The 20,394-nt window shown below is 35.7% G+C and overlaps 1 long non-coding RNA gene across 1 annotated transcript in view; it reads right to left on the bottom strand.

Moving 5' to 3' along the window:
- LOC109456837 (uncharacterized) overlaps positions 1-20,180 on the bottom strand; it is an 87,247-nt gene extending 67,067 nt beyond the window's left edge. Inside the window, exons 1-2 of the long non-coding RNA XR_002138927.3 lie at positions 20,095-20,180; positions 16,609-16,702 (exon numbers count right to left, since the gene is read on the bottom strand). This is a non-coding gene — a long non-coding RNA (uncharacterized LOC109456837). The remainder of the gene's footprint in view (positions 1-16,608; positions 16,703-20,094) is intronic.
- Between the last annotated feature and the right edge of the window lie 214 nt (positions 20,181-20,394).

Genomic DNA, 20,394 nt, shown 5'->3' with positions numbered 1-20,394 from the left:
AAAATTGTATTGCTTTGTTCAACATATAACCACTGTGTCATGAGCTGTGCATGGTATTGGGACTTCAACAGAAAACACGACAGACATGGTCTTTGAGGCCATTCTAGGAATGGTCCAAAGGATAGTAGGAAGGAGAACAGATTTCCTTGGGAAAAGTTGCTAGAAAGAGCGCTGAGCAAGCAAGACCAAAAGGAAATTTAGGTTAATTCATCAAATGAAATAAAGTTGGTAATTGTTGAATGGTTGCCCGCAGATACAGCAGGTTTCTCCCTAAAGCTTACCCATACTGTCTCTGCCCCAAATTTTCACATATGCATGTGTGAGTTCTCAAAGCACACAGACTGGTGTCTTACTCAATAGCAACACTACTGGAGAGAAATTAAGGTTAAATAATAACACATCCATAGCCGTTAACCTACTGCACCAAGATTTATCAAGCAAAAACGATTACATATTTTATTACCGGGCTACTAAAAGTGTCACTTTTATGAAGCATTACATATTATGTCATAAGGATTAGAAATTGAAAAGCCTTTATAAGTCATATCATCTTGCCCCACTCATCTGAGGTGGCCGCCTAGCGAATTTTGCAATGTGTTCAATTACCCAGCAGGGGCGCTACAGGGAGCTCTCACACAATTCCCTCTTAACTTACAGGCCCCAAGAACCAAAAATTCAAACATGTCCCTTTAGTCTTTGAAGCTGCTAAAGCAAGAAAGTGTTTTATTCCTTTTTTCTTTTTTTTGGAGAGAATATCTCCTTTCTTGTGGAACTGGGGACAAGCTGTCAAAATATCAAGGGTTCCCTGCTGACAGTTTTGTCTTGCTCTGCAACCTGGGAAAGTTAAAATTGGAGTCTCCTTTGTATCCCGAGAGTCAACTAGCTTTTTCTGAAGCTCAGGATCTTGCTAGGTGGCACAGGATGGCTGTTGAAAGACTCAGACCGTCCCAGCAGAATAGCTGCCGATCAGCAGAGTGCTGACAGGGGTTAAGGGAGCTCGAGAAGGCTGGTAGGGAGTCATGCACAGGGGCTGACTTTATGATCATGGTCCTTCCTAGCATAATTACTACTAGTACTCCTTTCACTTGTTAAGGTTTCCTAGTTTGGAAAATAAATTATATAGTTTCCTTATAAATAGAAGAAAAAAGGCTGTTGTCCTTATAGCATATGATCAGGCCTCAATATATCTGCGAAGAATGTGAATAAGTAAGCTAGTTTGGAATATTTAGTTTCCATGTTACAGAATCCTAGTTGGAGCTAAGAGAATAAGATAAACTAATGAATTCTCAGAATCTAAGGAATAGATGAACAGTCAAACTTGGAAAGGGTAGAGACAGGTGAGGACTCAGGAACACTTGAGACCAGAAAATCCCAATGGAGACCTCAGGACACTGACTCCATTTCCAACCCTGTTTTTCTGCTTATTGGCTTCATTTTTCTTTCTCTCTACCAAGGAGTTTTCTCCGCATTAAAAGGAAATATGACATTGCTGGCAGGGAAATGGGTACCTGACAGGATCCAGGTCATTCACACATACCTCTGTGATTGGGTATCTCAGTAAATCTGATTTATATGAACAACAGACTAGAGTGAGAATAAAGATGTCGTTGGTAAAAACATAGAAGTCACTCATTAGTCGAGAGAGGGGGATTTTGGTATTAGGTTGGTGCAAAAGTAATTGTGGTTTAAAAGGTTAAAAATAATTGCAAAAACCACAATTACTTTTGCACCAACCTAATACGTTGTAGGTTGTTCAGTGACCTTGTTTTTGTCCCACTGATCATGGTCTTAGAGTGACTTTGTCTGATGCTGATGTTCTCTGAGATGGTTTATATCCAATAAGAGAACAACATGACCTAGCTGTGATAAACCGACCAGGTAGTAATAAGCGAAGCCTGGCTGGAAGCATTTCTGGATAAGAACAGGATTGGGATGGAAAGAACAGAAAAGTACCAAGATACAAATGAACAATGTGTCCAATAATTGTTCAAAGGTGAGGAAAGGATTACTGAATGCATCATGGGTCCAGCTAAGATCAGGCCATATAAATTGGTGGTAGAACTGGTTGTGTCCTGACTCTAAGTGATGATGATACAGACATTATCACAACACTGTTCTAGATTATGGCAATTTATCCATAGGTTTAAAATTAAAATATTGATATTCTAATATTGTAAATATTTAGACAAGATTGAGTCATTTTATTGTTTCTTCTGAAACTGTACCTGAAGCATTACATTTTAGGAACAAATCTGCTATTCCTTTTTGGTCCCAGTGTGCCAAAAATCTTATGCTATAATTTCCATGTTTTAATCTATGAGATTTTAATCTGATCTTACAGATTTAATGATATTGAGAGAATTGTATAAATGTTCAAATATATAAATACCCAAATTCCAAATAATTTCATATTAATCTATCATATAAGTTTATATAATTAAGTGTTGTTCAGTGTCCTCAAACATGAACTCTAAGCTAGGAAAGAAGAAATAGGTGAATATTATAACATGATTTGACATGGATCCATTTAATTACCATTAAGTTAGACTTCCTATATCCTTTATCAAATTACCACTACACTTACGTTAATACACATTGGGAGACATGTTAAGTCAAGCAGATTTTCTGCCTTGCTAATGGCTAGAGAAATATTCAGAAATATTCTTAAATCACAGATTAATTTGATTTGTTGACTTTCTTTTCCACCTCTAAACCAGAATATAGATGTTGCACAGTAATTGATATTATTCAAATCTAAACATCCGGTTTATTACTGAAAATTCAGCCCAATAGAGATTTTAAAACTTACTCTACTCCATACATTCTAAGCTTTGAATCCTGTTTTGCTTTTTAAATTTCTAAATCTGGTAAGTGGATACTCCTGAGCAGACATGGAGCTTTCAAAATTTGAAAATTTGAACAAAATGCTTCGACTTTGAAAAGTTCCAAATTTTCTCAATAATCCAAAGAGTTTTATTAATTTATGTCTTGAAATACTGAACCTACCTACCTAACATCAAAGAATAAGGCAGTCCTCTTATAATTTTAGAGTAACATTTTCTATTGTGTCTCATAATAGAATTGATCATTAAATAAAGTAATAATGACAAATTGCCACAGGGAAAAGAGAAAATGCTTTGGTGAATGAAGAAAAAAATATTAAAAGTCAGTTACAATTTCAAATTGTGCTTATCAGAAATCTATGAAGTCCCAAACGAAAACGTAGTGTGACTAATATTTCCTAGAGAAGGCTGTAAGACCTCATCTGAAGACCACGGGTTTGGTGAGTTTTGCTTTATTTCATATGGACCCCAGGGCACAACCAAATTAAAGGATTAAGATATCTTCTATCTTGACTTAGCCTCTAGAAAAAATAATTTCGCCACATGGCTGACATCTATGGCAATCTCGTAAATTTAAGACTCTTGTCACCTTTCCTTGCAGTTTTCTTCCTTAAAATTATTTCTTCCCTTAATTTTAGGTCAGTGTCAATTTAAGCTAACTAGATTAAATTCATTGGAGTCTGAGAGGGGTAATTTTAATTAGCTGTTCCAAGGAAAGGAGCTATGGCTGTGTGGAGATTTCTGCATGACTCACTTGGGTCACTGTCTCAATGCACCGCAGCCTGAGATGTAGAAATAATTGTCCTGCTTTCGGAGCAATGCTTTAAAAAATTACTCACATTAGTTCAGTAGAATATTGCCTTCAAGGGCATAGATGTATTAAAAAAATGGGACTTAGGGAAGGAGAGGCTTTGTTTGAAAGGGTTATTGCAAGAGGAGGGAAGGGGACTATGGCAATGCGTGTGAGGGGGGTGCTAACTGTAGGATCTGCAAGCCTCTCAAAGTTAAGCAGAAAGGGGAATTTCTTTTATAGGATGAATAAAGAAGGCTAGAGGGAGCTTGATGTAGGGAAGTGGGACCAAGGTAAAGAAGCAGTGGAGGTGGCAGTGTAAACCACACAAGAAATTCACTTCTTTAGCATGCATTCTGCATTAACCCAAGCTCGCTTTGTTTAGCCTGATAGAACTATAACTCACCTGCATTCTTTTCCCAGATCCTCCTACCTGTACATATAGTAGTGTATGTCCACTCCTTTCAATCATTAAGCCCTTAGGACTTTAGGTTCTGGTCAGCACCAAACTCACTTGAGAATAAAGCTTCAGGTCTATTACCCATGAGCAAGATACACTAACCAAACGTCAAACAAGAATAAGGTTTCAGTCAAAGACAACACCTTGTCCTCAGTTATGTTTCAGCTGCAGCCCCAGGGACCGCATCCCCTAGCAACCAGACAGAATAATGCCATGACTGACACCAGTAACTAAAGCCATGATCAATTGCTCCCTACCTTGGCTCTGACCAATTCCCAGTAGAGCCCACCACCCCAATTCCCATAATAACCATGATTAATGATTTTTTCCCCTATGTAACCTAGTCACTAGAGGTCATCAGGGTACTAGGCTTTTGAGAGCAATAGCTCACCTGTGTCTCTGGGTTTGGTGCCAGCTCCTTAAATGAACCCTTACTTTCTTTGCTGCAAACCCTGCTCATATCTTATTTTGGATTCAGTGCATACAGGTAAGCAGACCCTTTGAGTCTATACAGTAACAGCAATAAGAGGACAGTAGATCAGAGAATGTTTTACCCTGTGGTCAGCCTATTCTCAGGAGGGGCTATTAAGGAGGGGGTGCCTGCTGACTGAAGCTGAAAGTGGCCAAAATTAAGGAGCCTGGAGGAAGGAGAGAAGATTAACTAAAGTTTGATCAAGTCAGATTAATGGGCATTTTGCTCCAATTGATTAACGGGGACAAGCCAATTTAGCTAATTACTTATGAGGCAATGAGTAGGAATTTGGAGTAAACTAAGGAGGTATCCCCAAGCCTTACCTAGGTCATATAGGAAAGGGTTTTTTTTTTTTGCTTTTTTTTGGTTGTTTTTTGGTTTTGGTTTTGTAAAAAGCTCTTTTGCAAATATAAGAGAGGATTTCTTAAGCAAAACTATTTTCTAAGATCCCAGGGTTTGGTTCAAGTTCGGTGTACAAATGTAGCAATCAGGGTTTTTGCTCTTCTTCTATGAGATTGAACAATTAAGTTCGTGAACTCATCCTAGAAAAAGTGCTACATACCTCATTGCTGAATATCACTATAGTCACCTTCAAAGTACTCCCCTTGGGAAGCTATGCACTGATGCCAGCTCCTAGTCCACCCTTCAAAGCAATTTTGGAACTCTTTTTCTGGAATGGCCATCAGAGCTGTTATCGTATTACCCTTGATGTCCTGAATGTCATCAAAATGTCTTCCTTTCAATATTTCCTTTATCTTCGAGTAAAGAGAAAAGTCATTGAGGGCTAGATCAGGTGAATAGGGAGGGTGTTCCAATACAGTTGTTGCTTACTGGCTCAAAACACCTTCACAGACAGTGCCATGTGAGCTGGTACATTGTCGTGATGCAAGAGCCATGAATTGTTGGTGAAATGTTCAGGTCGTCTAACTTTGTCATGCATGCAGCCTTTTCATCATTTCCAAATAGCAAACTTGGTTAAGTGTTTGTCCAGTTGGTACAAATTCATAATGAATAATCCCTGTGATATCAAAAAAGGTTAGCAACATCATTGCTACAAGTTCGCGAGCGTAACTGTCAGACCTCGTATGTGAGGCAACAAAAATTTCCCAGAAGCTTCTCCTGTTTTGTAATAGGCAGAATTCTAAGATGGCTGGTAAGATGTCCTGCCTGTTGGTGTACATACTCCATATAATTCCCTTCCCTTGAGAATGGGCAGGACTGTCAATATTATGGGACATCATACCCATGATTATGTTACTTTACATGTAAAGTAATGTAAGAGAGAGTAACAGAGATTTTTGCAGATGTAGATAAGCTCCGTTATCAACCTTTTTCCTCCAGCAGAAAGAACGCAGGAAAACTTTCCATCCATTATATTTTAACATAAATCTACACCAAAGCAGATTCTAAGCAATGCAATATAAGTACTTATCTAGTGCTTTAGGAGATAAAATTGCAACTAGATAGTTGAAAATAGATGAACTCTTTGCTTCACCCTAGCAGTGAAGGGTCCTACTCTGAATTGCCATGGGGCCTTTTGGATCACTGAACCTCATTTTAAAAATGAGTATGTTTAAGTTCTTGAGTTACAAAACTGAGAAGTAAAAGGAGCTACTTGAGTGGGGCACTGCTGGTTGACTGTGCGTTCTTTAAAATCTCTTCTCCAGTTGTGTGTCTCTAGGAAAATGCTGAACTTCTCTGTGCCTCCTTTCCCTTGTCTGCAAAGAACAATGATACTATCCTTTTTTGAAGTTATAAGAAATAAATGAAGTATTCTATTTCTACATATGTATATTGCTTAACTAGCAGAATAACTCCTAGTTGTAATTATACAAAGCAGCACTATTAAGAAGTGATAAAGGACTTTACATTTATTTTTGTGATTTCCATTAAATTTGTTCCCTTCATTTGAATGTGACCTTTAAATTTTGTGATGTTTTGTTACTGTTTTTGCTAGTGGTGGTGTTGGCTCTTTTGATTGGTTATTTTTGGATTTTGTTTTATTTTTTTGCTTTCATTTTTGTTTATTTTAATTCCAGTAGAGGTATAAAGAAAAAGATTTTAGAGAGTTTGCTTTTCAAACCATTTCACTCACAAAATGCTAAGTTTTATTCAAGAAAAAAGAGGGCACCCGTTGTTTAGAAGCAATAATGGAACAACAGAAAATTTGTGAGGTTGCTTAGGAGATTTATATTCTGAGGTTAAAAAACAGAACAAGTCTTAGAACAGAATAGATTTGAGTGCATTTGAATACTTTGGCTGTTAGAGCAAAGAAAACATAATTGCTCTTGTAACTCTGATTTGACTGACTTAAGAGTACAAAGGTTAAAAAAAAAAAAAAAAAAAGTAAAATTGAAGAAATATTTTTTCCACAGAAGACCAGAAAAAAATTTACTTTTAATTTCTATTCAGTTTGCTAATAATGCTGCTCTATTTTTCCTAGGGAGTAGTAACCTAGGGAAGCCTTCTCCAGTGAATTTGTGAGTTCCAATTTGGTTTTCATTGGTTACATTTGCTTTGTTGTTCAATTTAAAAAGCTGTCTGTCTCATTTTCCAAATAAATGTAGGAGCAATTAATTGTACAAATGTTAAAGTCCACAAAATTTTTTTGGATTTTGTATTTGGTGTTAAATAACCAACTAGTTCTTGCTTCACTACCAAAAGTCTAGGAAATTCCTCTTATTGAAAGATCAATCTATGGTCCTAAAATAGGCACTAAAATCCATTTATCACTGACAGACTCTCAATTAATCAGAAAATTAAACAATTTAATGTAAAAGAGAGTCTAGAGATTAAAAATGACCAGCATCCTTCCTATATGTTCTTTGGATATCCAAATATATGAGGAAAAACAAACTAGGAAACAAGCAAACAAACCAGGGGGTCATTTTTAAAAGGAGGAAGGAAAGAAGGAACTATTATTCCTTGGGAATTTTCTTATTTTCGTTATGCAGCACTGTTGCTCCTCCTAATTAAACACAATCCTTTCAGGGTTTAACCTAAGAGAACACTCATGACATCATATTGCCTATTTGCATTTAGGATGAATCTACAGGTATATACTACAGATGTGATTAGAAAAAGGGAGTCCAATATTACTTCACAACCAATGGAAATACTTAACGGGTTTTGTTGTGAAAGCCCATTAGAGAGAGAGAGAGAGAGAGAGAGAGAGAGAGTGTGTGTGTGTGTGGCATTATGTATGATAGTCTTGCCACAAAGGCTCTAATCCAGGCATTTCATTCCAGCATTTTCTTGCTACAGATGACACATGGATATAGGCAGGCAGAGTAATTTATTGGGGATGACAAAACCCTGATTCACAACTTATAATGCCCAAGTTTATTGTCTATGCAGGCATCTTTAATCATTATTATACAATTTCAAAGCACTTTATAATTGAGCTTCAGATTAAAGTCCTTGTGAAAATGATTCATCATCTTGCTGAACTAGATTTCTTTTTTGTTTTTCCTTTCTTTCCTTTTTTCCTCACTACAGTTTTTCAGTTTCTACCTACCTATATTTTATTACATTCCCCATGGCTATAAACTAAGGCTCCAAGTTCATTTTTCAGCTGTTCCATTAATTTGATGTTTACTCCTTATTCAGATTCCCTAATAAAAATGCTAATTATGATATCTAATAACGACTATGGAGGCACTTCACCAGCTCTTTCCTCCCTCCAACTGGACCTAGTCAACATTTATCATCAGGATTTGGTTTGCCAGCCAGATTGCAATATTCCCAACTGCTCTCCTTCAAGCCTGCTAATCCCAATGTGGGAAATAAATCCCATTCACAAGAAACTCTATCAATTATTCTAGTGAACCTCAGGTGCACAGCCACATTCTGTTTATTTACCAATGTAACACCATTGGGAAAGAATAAAAACTGAAGACGAAATCGAATTTATTCTTACCTGTTCTCATGACCACTTTAGTTACTGCTCCTACATGTACATAATTCTCTATAATCATCTCTTCCTAATATTAAGTTCACATGCTTATCTATCTTTCACAAAGCTGCAAATAGCAATTCTATGCTGCATACAATTCTTGCCATTTGAATTTGCAAAATAGATTTGCAAAATGTGTTAAAACATGGATCTGATCTCTTGACTCTATTTTAATATTCTTGAGCATTCTTGTTATTTTCCTAAAAGCTATTTTGACAAATTCTTTCATACTCTAAAATAATTTTTTTAAATGTTTTTGCTTGTTGATTTAATGAGTGCAACTCACTTACTTTTAAAAAGTCTTTATGCTCACTCCAAAATCTTTGTTTGATTTATTAGAAACTTTTCTTCTTTTAATTTTTACTTTAGTCATTCCGATATTATGTTATCCATTTAAGTTTTACAAATTTTTGCATGATATTTAGACCCTAATAAAGAATTTACTGTGCCACAGAGGAAAGATAAGCTATGGAAGAAAATTTTAATGCCATTAGTTTACTTAAATAATGAGGGCCCCCTGTGGAAAATTCTTGCCTTGCTGAAATCAGAATATCTCTGTTTTTCTTATAATGTTCAGAAATGCTCCGCCATTTTTGCCAGCTTTCCTTATTTCCTTCTCATTGCTCAGAGACAAATGACTCCTCTATCCCTACAAATCTGCCCATAGATCCACTCTGAGTGATAGTTTTGGACCACATCAGCTAGACTCCACGTGTACGTCAGCTCCACTCATACCACTGAGTCTTTTTGATCATGCTGCCTTCAAAATGATTTGTTATTTAACTCACAGCTACAAATAAAATAATTCAGAAGAGTTAAGCAACCAGAAGTAGCTATGATTTTCCCCACAGAACTTTGTCTCCTCTTAAGTTTTGAGGACTTAATTCTGATCCAGTACCAGCCAATCTTAGATTGCAAGAACTCGTTACCACAGCTTTGTTGAATAGCAGCAGTCCCCCAACAAAACCCAGTTCAAATTTCAGTTACCACATTATAATGACTGCGAAGAACTGCATAAAGTACAAACTTGCGGCTAGCAACTCAGTCCACACCATCACCAAATAACAAATGTGTTTCATGATCAGTGACCAATCACACCACTTCTTTCAAAGGCTGTCAGTGATTGGTCACTGCGTATCTCCATTTAGTTCACACAGAAGAAAGCATGTACTTCTTATGTTGCCTCCTGGTCTCTCGGTTATAAATCCATGTGACTTATTACAAAATAAATCCATGACTTATTACAAAAATGGATAGTTGATGAGGAAATCGGCCAACAGAGAGGAAAGTAAAGAGACCAAAAAAGAAAAGAGACCCAAAGTGATAATACAGGGAGAGATATTTGAATGGACCTCAAATGGAGGTATAACTGACTGTGAAAAAGTTGGCACTACCACCATTGGGGAGGCTCTAGATATGCTGCCAGAAAACAGTGAAGGTGAAGCCATTAACATATATGAAGAAAGCTGTTGTGAGGAAATGGATGACAATGTCCCAGAGAAAGCGATTCTAGCAAAAACTTCACAACATTGAAAGGGAAAAGGATAAAATGCAAGCTTAGCAGTATGACAATTGGCCAAACCATGGGAAGATGCTTAGTTCATATCATAAATTATGTGACCACAATAAGGCAATCACCATTCAAACTACCTTTGATAAGTTTTTAAATATAAATAAATGAAACACTTTAATTTTTAAATGTTTCTAATATTTTAAGTACCAGTGTGTTAACTATTAGCTTTGGTATTTAAAAACATTTCCCTCTATACTTCAAACCAAAAGTAAGAGCGTTGTTAATGTTTGGACAACAATATCTAATGGTCAGAGAATAATCATGCTATTTTCCCATTTATTAAGATCACTATGCATGATTTCAGCTTCCTAGCCATTTAATGTTCCTGCACTACTGTACGAAGCAAGGAATACCTATAATAATAATTAAAAACAAAAAAATTTAACCCAATAGCTCAAAGGGACCTGTGGCTTTCCACTAGAGATTTCTTTTCAAACTGGGGAGTAAATAAAGGTTTAATCCTTCATTGGAACTTGATTACACTGTCCTTATGGATAATTAATTTTTCGGTGTACTATAGTATATCCCTAGTTTAATTCCCTACATTTTTTCCCAAGAAGCTTAATCTAAATGCTATGCAGGTTCTGATCTTCTTCCTTCCTGTACAGAACTCAAGTAGCTTACACTTCTGGTAGCAAAGTTGTATATTGTTCTCATATGAGTGCAGATGTCTACATCACCCAGGAAACCAAAGATGAGATTCTAAAAGGAGCTCTCGAGGGCTTACAATTGACTGAGTTCCACTGGACGCCAGTGCTGAATTATGCCAAGGGAGCTCTGTGTACACAGGTTTGAGCCTAACCACGGCTGTGGAAAGACTGGAAGAGCTTTAGTCGACTTCAGGGAATAAAAGAGCTCAGAGGGAGTTCACGGAATCTTTTTCTCAAATTTGCAGATTGTCTAAATTAAACTTGCCACTCAGAGTATGAACACAGATTGTCTCTTGTTTATTCAGACTCATAATGGCCCCAAAGAGCAACTGATTGCCAAAGGGACAGAGTGACTAGAACAGAACAAGAAGTTCCTATCCTATAATACTTTCTATTCCAAAGAATGTTATTCGGAACCCTAAGTCCATTTCCTCCTCCTGTCAGCTTTTACATTGTGGATGTGCCAGCCCACAAAAACGTATTTAACCCAAAATGTAGCTCAACTATAGTGTTAATTGTTATATGGCAGTAACCCTTCATATTTCTACAGATTATTTATTCAACAAGCTCACACACAACCGGGAATGTAGACAAAACACAGGAGAGGAATAAAACGTCTATGGAAACTGTCTTTAACTTGCATTATTTTGACTAGAAAACCCAGACACACAATAAAAAATGTCACTTGGAATTCTAATGTCCATGGATAACTATAGTTACTATTTTGATGCATATTATCTGAGACTTGTATCTATACAAACATATACATGTGTATGAACGTGTGTAATTGTTAATTTTTTTTAAAAGTGTGATTATATTGTTTTGCAACTTGCTTTTCTTCGTAACGTATTACAGGTTTCATAGCAAGAAATATATATCTACATTATGATTGTTAATGGCTTTACTCATAAAAGTGAAAAATAACTTAGCAACCAACCTTTATTTTAGGTGTTTAGACTATTTTCATTTTTTTGAATTATAAATACACATATGTATATCATTCAATATCTATCTTCACTTTTATTTTCCTGGGGATACATTTCTAGAATGAAAATGTTAAGTTAAAGAGAATGCCGCATTTAATGGTTTTCATATATACTTTCACAAAAATGCCTTCTAGAAAAGTTGTACTATCTTGCATTCCAACTGCATTGTATGTTTGTCCAGTTCCCAACATTGCTGTCAACAAATTTTGTAAACTTGATAAACTTGTTAATTTGATAGGCAAATATAAATATATATATATATATACACACACACACACACACACACATATATACATATACATATATATGTATACAAACATATATATATATATATATATATATATATATATATATATTTATATGTTTATATGTTTATATGTTTATCTGACTGGATATTTGAAGAACTTCCCCTTTAGTTTTGATATTCAATTTACTGGAATATGTCTCTCTTCATTTATTTTGCTTGATACTTTAAGGACCCCTTATTATGAAAACAAGTCTTTCTTTTAAATCCCAGAAATAATACCATATATGTATATTATTTATATATATGTGTATATATATGTGTATATATATATATACACATATGGTATTATATATATTTTAATGGATATATATATAGATATCTATATCTATATCTATCTATCTATCTATCTATCTATCTATATATATATATATATATATATATATGTCTTATTGGTTTGTTTGGGTTTTTTTCCTTCATTTGTGGTAGTGTTTCCCAAAATATCCACACCATTAAAATTACTACATGTTCTTATTTTAAAAAACAGATAAACCTAAGTCCAATCCCCAACATATGGAACCAGCGTCCCTAGGGAGGGCGTGCAGAACACAGCATCTTAAATGAGTCCGTATGGCTATTACATGCATGAACATTTGGGAAGTATTTTAATGTATTGCTTATTAAACCTATATTTAGTTTTCTGACTCTATCTTTCATGTCATTTATACCTTATTCTTCTTATTTTCCCCTCAATGTTCTGATAGTTTCTTGAACTGCTCTTCTTATTCACTGATCGTGTTTTCTGTGCTACTAACCTATTCAATGAATCGATTGTTTTTTCAAATTCAGTCATCATGAGTTACCTGAAATAAAGCTCTCAAGTTTATAATTCTTCTGTTTATATAAATACTATATTGCATTGAATATTTTTTAAGTAGATATACATTTTTTAAACTTTGTCATTTTTCTTAAAGCAGTTCCCCAGGGACATTTTGTCTGACTTGTCTTCTTTCTTTGAACTATCAAATCATGTCACATATAGGAAAATTTTGTTGTATTTACAAATCCATAGAGAAGTGGACTTCTCCACTGTTGGAGCTGATATGTGTATGTGTTTACACAGACAAAAGGGGGAAGAGAAATACTGATATTTTCTATAGATTTTGCCTGCATTGTATTTGTAGCAATTACTCAGTGAAACAACTAGAAAGGCACTCACACTTTACTTAGCTTCACTTGAAATGGATTCTTTGAGAAGGAAGCCTGCACCCCCCAGAGAGCTTAGAGATGCTCAACAAATATTATCAATAAAAACTTTTTTTTCCACAATTATCCTTTGTTGGGGATCGAAGGAAATGGGCAGGAGCAAAGCTTCTCAGTCCCTCTCTGCCTCTCTCCCTCTCTCCATATATATATATATATATATATATATATATATATATATATATATATATATATAATATATATATATATATATACATACACACACACACACACACACACACATATATATGTTATTCTTGAAACACATGAAAGTATTATTTATTTAAAAAATGAATAAAGTTAATGTAAAACCATATAAAACATTTAAAGGAATGAGGTAGGAGAATGGGGCAGCCCCAGGGAAAGTATTTTATTTTTTAAAAACAATAAAAATTATTTTTTAACAATGAAACTGGAAGGACCTCCATTCTAGTTTTAGATTTTTGAACTGAAAATTCTCTTTTAAATACATGTTTCTGAACGTTCCTTTGGGATTTTCTCTAATGTCTAAGCTCTTTATTAAAGTATAAACTATGTCTACTGGTACTTGCACTACTGTATTAAGAAACCATTAAAAGCAACAAGTCTAGGCAAAGGAAAATCATAGAACTTGATCAATACATTTAGAACATAACAAGTGTACCAATTTTTGGCCCAATGTTTCCTAAAGAAAGACTTTTCATATACATATGCTTTATTATCACCCATGCCACGTTTCTCGCATCATGATGGAATTTTCAAATAGTCACATACATTCGTCTTAAAAAAACAACCTTTCCCAGATGCTAGAGTGAAATACTGAGATGTAAAGTCCTATCCCGGTTCCAAACTGTATAAATTAAAGGAATATTGATCTTAAAATACTAGTACAGTAAATAATTGAAGCTTTAGCCTGCACGGCCACTGGCATTGTTAGACGTTTTGTCTTCATAATGCTCTCCCAAGCAAGCACTTAAAAGAGTCAAGCCCATTAGCTCTTTAAAGAGATCAACTTTGTCAACTTATTGACAGATTTCTTTAAGCACAGATCTCTTTCTTGAGTCTGATTACGTGCTCTGGCATAGTGATGACAGAATGCATATTATCTGAATACTCATTTAAAGTAGCTATAAACATCTGCCTACAAGATGAATGAGGTGCAAAAATGGCACAGTTTTCTTACTGTCTCATTTTTCTGCTATGCACACTAGTCTAAAGTTAAAAAACAGTATTCATTGGAGAAAGGGCAGCACATGAATTCATTGGTATTGCTCTATTACCAACGTCAACACTTTTCTTCATTGACAAACAAATTGAAAACAGTCCTCATTTTATAAAAGACTCTTTCAGAAAATAATACCTTAAACAAAAGGATTGGAACATGGGTACTAGGATTCTGTAGGAAAAAAATAGTTATATCTGCTCTTTGTAAAGATGTTTGCACATTTAAGTTGAAATCACTCAGCAAAAATAATAGGAGTATATTGATGAATACAAGGTGTGAACATTATTCACTTTACTTAGCACAAAACAAAAATAGTTCTTTGGATGATAGAAGCTTTCTCAAGATGATCTTTTTTTAGTAAGAGCATAGGGCTGGAAATCAGGAGGCCAAAACCAACCACCCAACAGGGTATCTGGCACACAGCAACTTAATAAGTCTTCATTGAATCCAAAGCAGAATCGAGTTCTGAATCTGTCACTCACCACTTTGTGAACTTGGACATTTTGCTCTGTATCACCCAACTTTCTCAGCTAATATAGAGGTATATGCCTCACAGAATAACATGTTACCATATACATAAACATTTGAAAGAACATATATCACAATGTTTTACTATGCTGCACTTAGAAATTACTGTCTTATTTTGAGATATCGAAACCATGCTGGAACAAGTCCAACATTCAGCTGTTTGCTTAAATTTACAAGCTTGTGTGGACACAACATTAACATAATTGACACAATTCCACCATTTGGCATTATGTAGATGGCCTAAAAACAAGCTGAATTCTGCAATTTTCTGTTTATCCCAACAATCTCAAATTCCAGGCAACAAAGGGCTTTCACATGCTGGATCAGCCTCCAGCACCTGAGCAGAATATCAGAAGTAGGACAGGAGCAAGTGTTTCTGCTGGGTTCAGCTGTCCAAGGGATGCATCCTCTGCCTCCCATACACACAAAGCTGGGTCTCCCCTCTTTATGTAGTGCTCCCTCATGGTTTGCCTTCATTTTCAGAGTGTTTTTCCAGATCGCACTGTAATCACTCCATATCCTGAGCTCCAGTTTAGTTCACGGGGGCCTTGATGCCCTGCATAGTTCAAATTTAGATTCCGTTTTCTCTGCTCACCTCCTGCTACTCTCCAGGCATTGGCTGGAGACCTGATTCAGCCTGACCTAACCTTCTGAGCTCTACAACATCACCACCTGCCAGACTATATTCATTAATGGATCCAATAATCATCTCAAACTCACTTTCAGCTGCTGGCCTTGCATCCTAGTTCACTGACAAAATTGAAGCAATAAGAAGGGAACTTTCAGATCCCTCTCTGCATGTTCTGACTTTTTGCCTGTTACTAGAGTTGAACTCTCCTCACCTACATCCATCTAGAACCAGGCCACCCTCGTGAACACTGGATTCCATCCCTTCCTTCTTATTTAAGGACCTCATTCTGGCAATTTTCTTCCATCTCTCCTACATCAACACTTTTGCTTTGCTAGCTTATTAGCATATAAATGTAGTTATTTCTGCCATATTAAAATATATATTTATATATATATAATTTCCTTTCTCTATCTGGTGCCAAGTAGCACTACATTGCTTTGCTTTCGCAGAACAAAATTCCTTGAAAGCATGTTCTACCCTGTGACCAATTGCCCTCTTTCCATTCTCAAACACATTCCAATGTCTTTTATGTCCAACTTTACCAAAACTGCTCTTACTTAGGTCTGCTATAACATCCACATCACCAATTGTCATTTCTCAACCCTCATCCTTCTTGGCCAATGGGCAGTTTGAAACATGGGTGAGTATTTCTCCTCCCTGATACACTTGGCAAGTTTAATCTTCCAGTAGAAGAGTCATCTGGGATGAGAAAAATCCAGGAACTCTCTTGGCGTTGCCTTGAAAGTATATCCAGGATCTGACCATACCCACCATTGTCATCGCTAATACCCAGCTGGAACCACCATCCCCTCCCTTCTGCATTATTGTGATCACCTCCTAACTGGCCTTCCTCTTTCCACCCTTGCCACATCACAATTTCAACATATCAGCCAAAGCAGTCTTTTAAAAATGTAAATCAGATGAAGCCTCTCTTCAAAATCTTCCAATCTCGCTCAAAATGGTTTCCAATGTCGCTCAAAATAAAAGCAAAGGCTTTAAAATTACTCACAAGGACCTGTAGGATGTGATCGCCAGTTCTCCCTCCTGAGACGCTCTCCTAGTTCGTTCTGTTCTAGCACACAGGTCTTCTTGTTTTTCTCATACTGCCAATGGGGAGAAAGGTAGAGGAAATTAATCATAATTTATTCTGCATCAATGCAAGAGAATAGAGACACTACCTTTTGGGTACAAAAATCAATAAAATAGAACCTATATCAAAAACAATAACATTAATTATACATGATAATTTGAATTGACTAACAGATACAGATCTCATATGAACTATACAAGCAGAATGCTAGACTTAATAGGTTCTTTATAAATATATACACTGTCGCACTGTTACCATTTACAGAAGTGACATATAAAATTTCAATTTTAAAACCTCAGAATTTTAAGAACCTTCTCTGGTGAAATTTTTTCATGTGCTTTCTTCTAGTGTGAAACGAAGAGATTCATAATGACTGGCTCAATGCCACATGCACAGCCATAGATAAATTCCAAGAACTTGGTATCTCTATTCATAAAATTACTTTATTTCTGCTCTAAATTAAAAGATTGTATTTGTTCTAAATATAGTACAAGGATATATATTAAATGAAAATAGGCAACATTTATTAGTCATTTTCTTATGGCAATTTTATAGCTTAATAATTCTAGGATCTAACGGTAACATCAAAGTACTAACTCTATATTACTTCCTGCTATTGCTGCATTTCTTCCACACCATCACATTTGCCTTTCCGGATCTCATTCAATCACTGATGGAACTGACAACCAAACTCAAAAATGTTTTACTACTGGATTATTTCCAGGATTTTTGTGGCACTTTCCTTGGAAATAGGTTTGCTCTAATATTTCCTGTATATTCTAGACCATCATCCTTCACAATGTTCTACCTCAAATTTATTTTAAACATCTGCTTTCCTGGGACCAACAAAAATAATACAATCCCTTCATTGTTTTGCATGAGATAGGATAGCAGCCTCTTTTGCTGTAGTTTCTTCCAAAGCTATTTTATTTTGTAATTTTTATAGCTTCCTACCCACAGTTCATTAAATGAATCCATATTGGTGTTGATAATGGGGAAACTGAAGATTGATTTGATGGCTTCATTTAAAAAAGAGAGCACCCAAATAAAAATGATCAATTCTTAATCTCAAGAGTGACTTCAGTCTAACAAGTAAAGCTCCAAGGAGTTTTTTCTACTCTTTCACCTGGTAACAACAGCTTCTGATGATTATTAAAGGAAGCAATTGACAAATATTTACTATGCACTTACTAAAAGAATATTTTGGATAATAAGAGATGCAAATAGCAATAATTTTGTTATAAATTATAAATATATAAAATACAACATTTCACCTTAATATTTATGTTAATTAGCAGCAACTAGGGGATAGGGATCAATGTTTCTGCCTTTGAAGGATCTGAAAGGTGTAAATCTGGAAGAAGAGGATTCCAAGTTAAGGAAATGTGGTGACCAGGGACTTAGATATCTGAAAGTTAAGGTGAAAGTAAGCACCTGTTCAGGGGTAAGCAGAGAGGCCACTTTTGACTAAAACTCTGCTTGAGATAGCAGTTAAAACAAATCAGAACTGGAAATTCCACTTAAATTCAGATCTAAGAGTGGCCTGAGTGAAAAACTAAGGAATACAGACATCTTATTATATTTAGATACATTATAAAATAGGGTCATAAACCGGTGGTCTATAGGCCTTAACAGAAGCAAATGTTTCCCACTTTTACCCCACCTGAAGGCATTTGGGTTTGCAAATCCTGCTCTGAATGGAGAAGAATCACAGAAAGAATTTTAGTAAAATAAAATAAATAGGGTCATAAACCGGTGGTCTATAGGCCTTAAAAGAAGCAAATGTTTCCCACTTTTACCTCACTTGAAGGCATTTGGGTTTGCAAATCCTGCTCTGAATGGAGAAGAATCACAGAAAGAATTTTAGTAAAAGAATAGCTTACAGAATATAGTAGTTTCAGAAGAGGAGTCTGGCTATGGTGTTCCATAAGATCTGGAAAGTAGATAAGCTGGAGTGAAGAAAATCTACTAGGAGATGACAACAGAAATTTAAGATGAAATGATCAAGTCCTGAACGAGCATGGTGATATAACAGAGAAAAGAGGAATTCCTGAGGGCATTCAATAATTTATTTACTTCCAAAATATTTATGGAATACATCTAAAATGGTGGGCAAGAATTCTTTGCCCTCATGTAGTTTATAATTTATTGTAGGTGACAGACTGTGTAATCAAAAAACAACATAAATGAATACAAGATTGAAAATATTATTAAATATTTTGAAGGGTAAAACATGCTTATAATTGGGGGCTCTGACTGACCAATATTAGTGAAGGAAATTTCAAGTAACAGTTGATCTCTGAAGTATCAGTTGGAATTAATCAGATACAGAGGGAAGGTGAAAGCGTTCTAGGCAGGAGATAGAGCAAATGAAAAACAGCTGTGGTGGAAAGAGCATAGCAAGTACAGGCATACCTTGTTTTATTGCATTTTGCTTTATTGCACTTCACAGATGTTGCATTAATTTTTTACAAATTGAAGGCAAGACCCTCCACCAGCAAAAAGATTATGATTTGCTTTATTGTGGTGGTCCGGAACCAAACCCACAATACCTCTGAGGTATGACACTGAGAGAAGGTCAGTGTGAATGCAGAGAGAGGAGAAAGAGGGCACACGTGAAGATGCAAGACCATGCAGGGTCTCATTAAGGGGATTGTTTCTTACCCTAAGAAAAACTGGAAGATTATTTGAAGATTGTACACAGCTGGGTCATAAGATAAGCTTTGCATTTTAGAAGAACATGCTGGCTGTAGCAAGGTGAAATGAATTGCAGGAAGGTAGGCAGAAGGGTTCAAACCTTAAGATTACTGGTAATTCTAAACAGAGACAACATGTGGGTGGGATAAGATATTTAGCACTTTCTAAAATATATTTCATGAAACACAAATGCAAACTGTCCTAAGGGCAAAGTGTCCCATGATTCAATAATGTAAGGAAATGCTGTGTATTCTTTTCCCCCTTAGAAATCCTCAGTGAATGTAACATATTAAAGACTAATGTTCTGAAAGAACACAGCTAGAATAAAAAGGAAAGCATGTTTTTGTGAAACCCAGAATGTCATGACTGTATCTAACCTGGAAACTTATTGCACACAGAATACCTCTGGTGAAATACAGATATAGACTGTTGTCTTACAGACGCAGAACTGGATTTTAGTAGATGGTTCTGCCTAACTTTTCGTGTTGCTATTGCCGCGAAATATTTTGCCACTTAGATTTTAAAAAATAATATTGAACAGAAAAAATAAGAATATAATTCAACCCATGACACTATTGCAACTATATAAAAATGAAATAATTGTAAAAGTATAAAAAACTAATAGAGGTGGGTTTACTTCTAAGGAACTGTTGTGAGGAAAAAGTAACTTTAAAAGTACACATCAAAATGGCATAAATTATTACATACCTCTAAAACTAAGAAATGAATGCTCCCATAGAAGCCGGCCTCCATGATGTCCACAATGAGCCCTGCCTCCTGCTATTTATTTACGCCCTTGCTCGGCCCCTCCCATGCTGCAATCACCGAACTATTGACCAATAGAATGTAGTGGGAGTGACTCCGAATGTCAAGGCTAGATTATAAAAAACTCTACAATTTCCACCTGGGCCTTTGGGTGTCTGGATTGCTTTCTCTAAGGGAAGCCAGCCATTAGGCCAGGAAGACGCTAAAGCTACACATTGGAAAGACCCAGGTAGAAGGAGCTGA

Source organism: Rhinolophus sinicus, chromosome 2 (genome assembly GCF_057876585.1).
Source record: "Rhinolophus sinicus isolate RSI-liver-muscle chromosome 2, RSI-T2T, whole genome shotgun sequence".
In the NCBI taxonomy this organism is placed as follows: Eukaryota; Metazoa; Chordata; class Mammalia; order Chiroptera; family Rhinolophidae; genus Rhinolophus; species Rhinolophus sinicus.
Note: the sequence above shows the minus strand (reverse complement) of the source record. Positions and strands in the feature narration are given on the sequence as shown.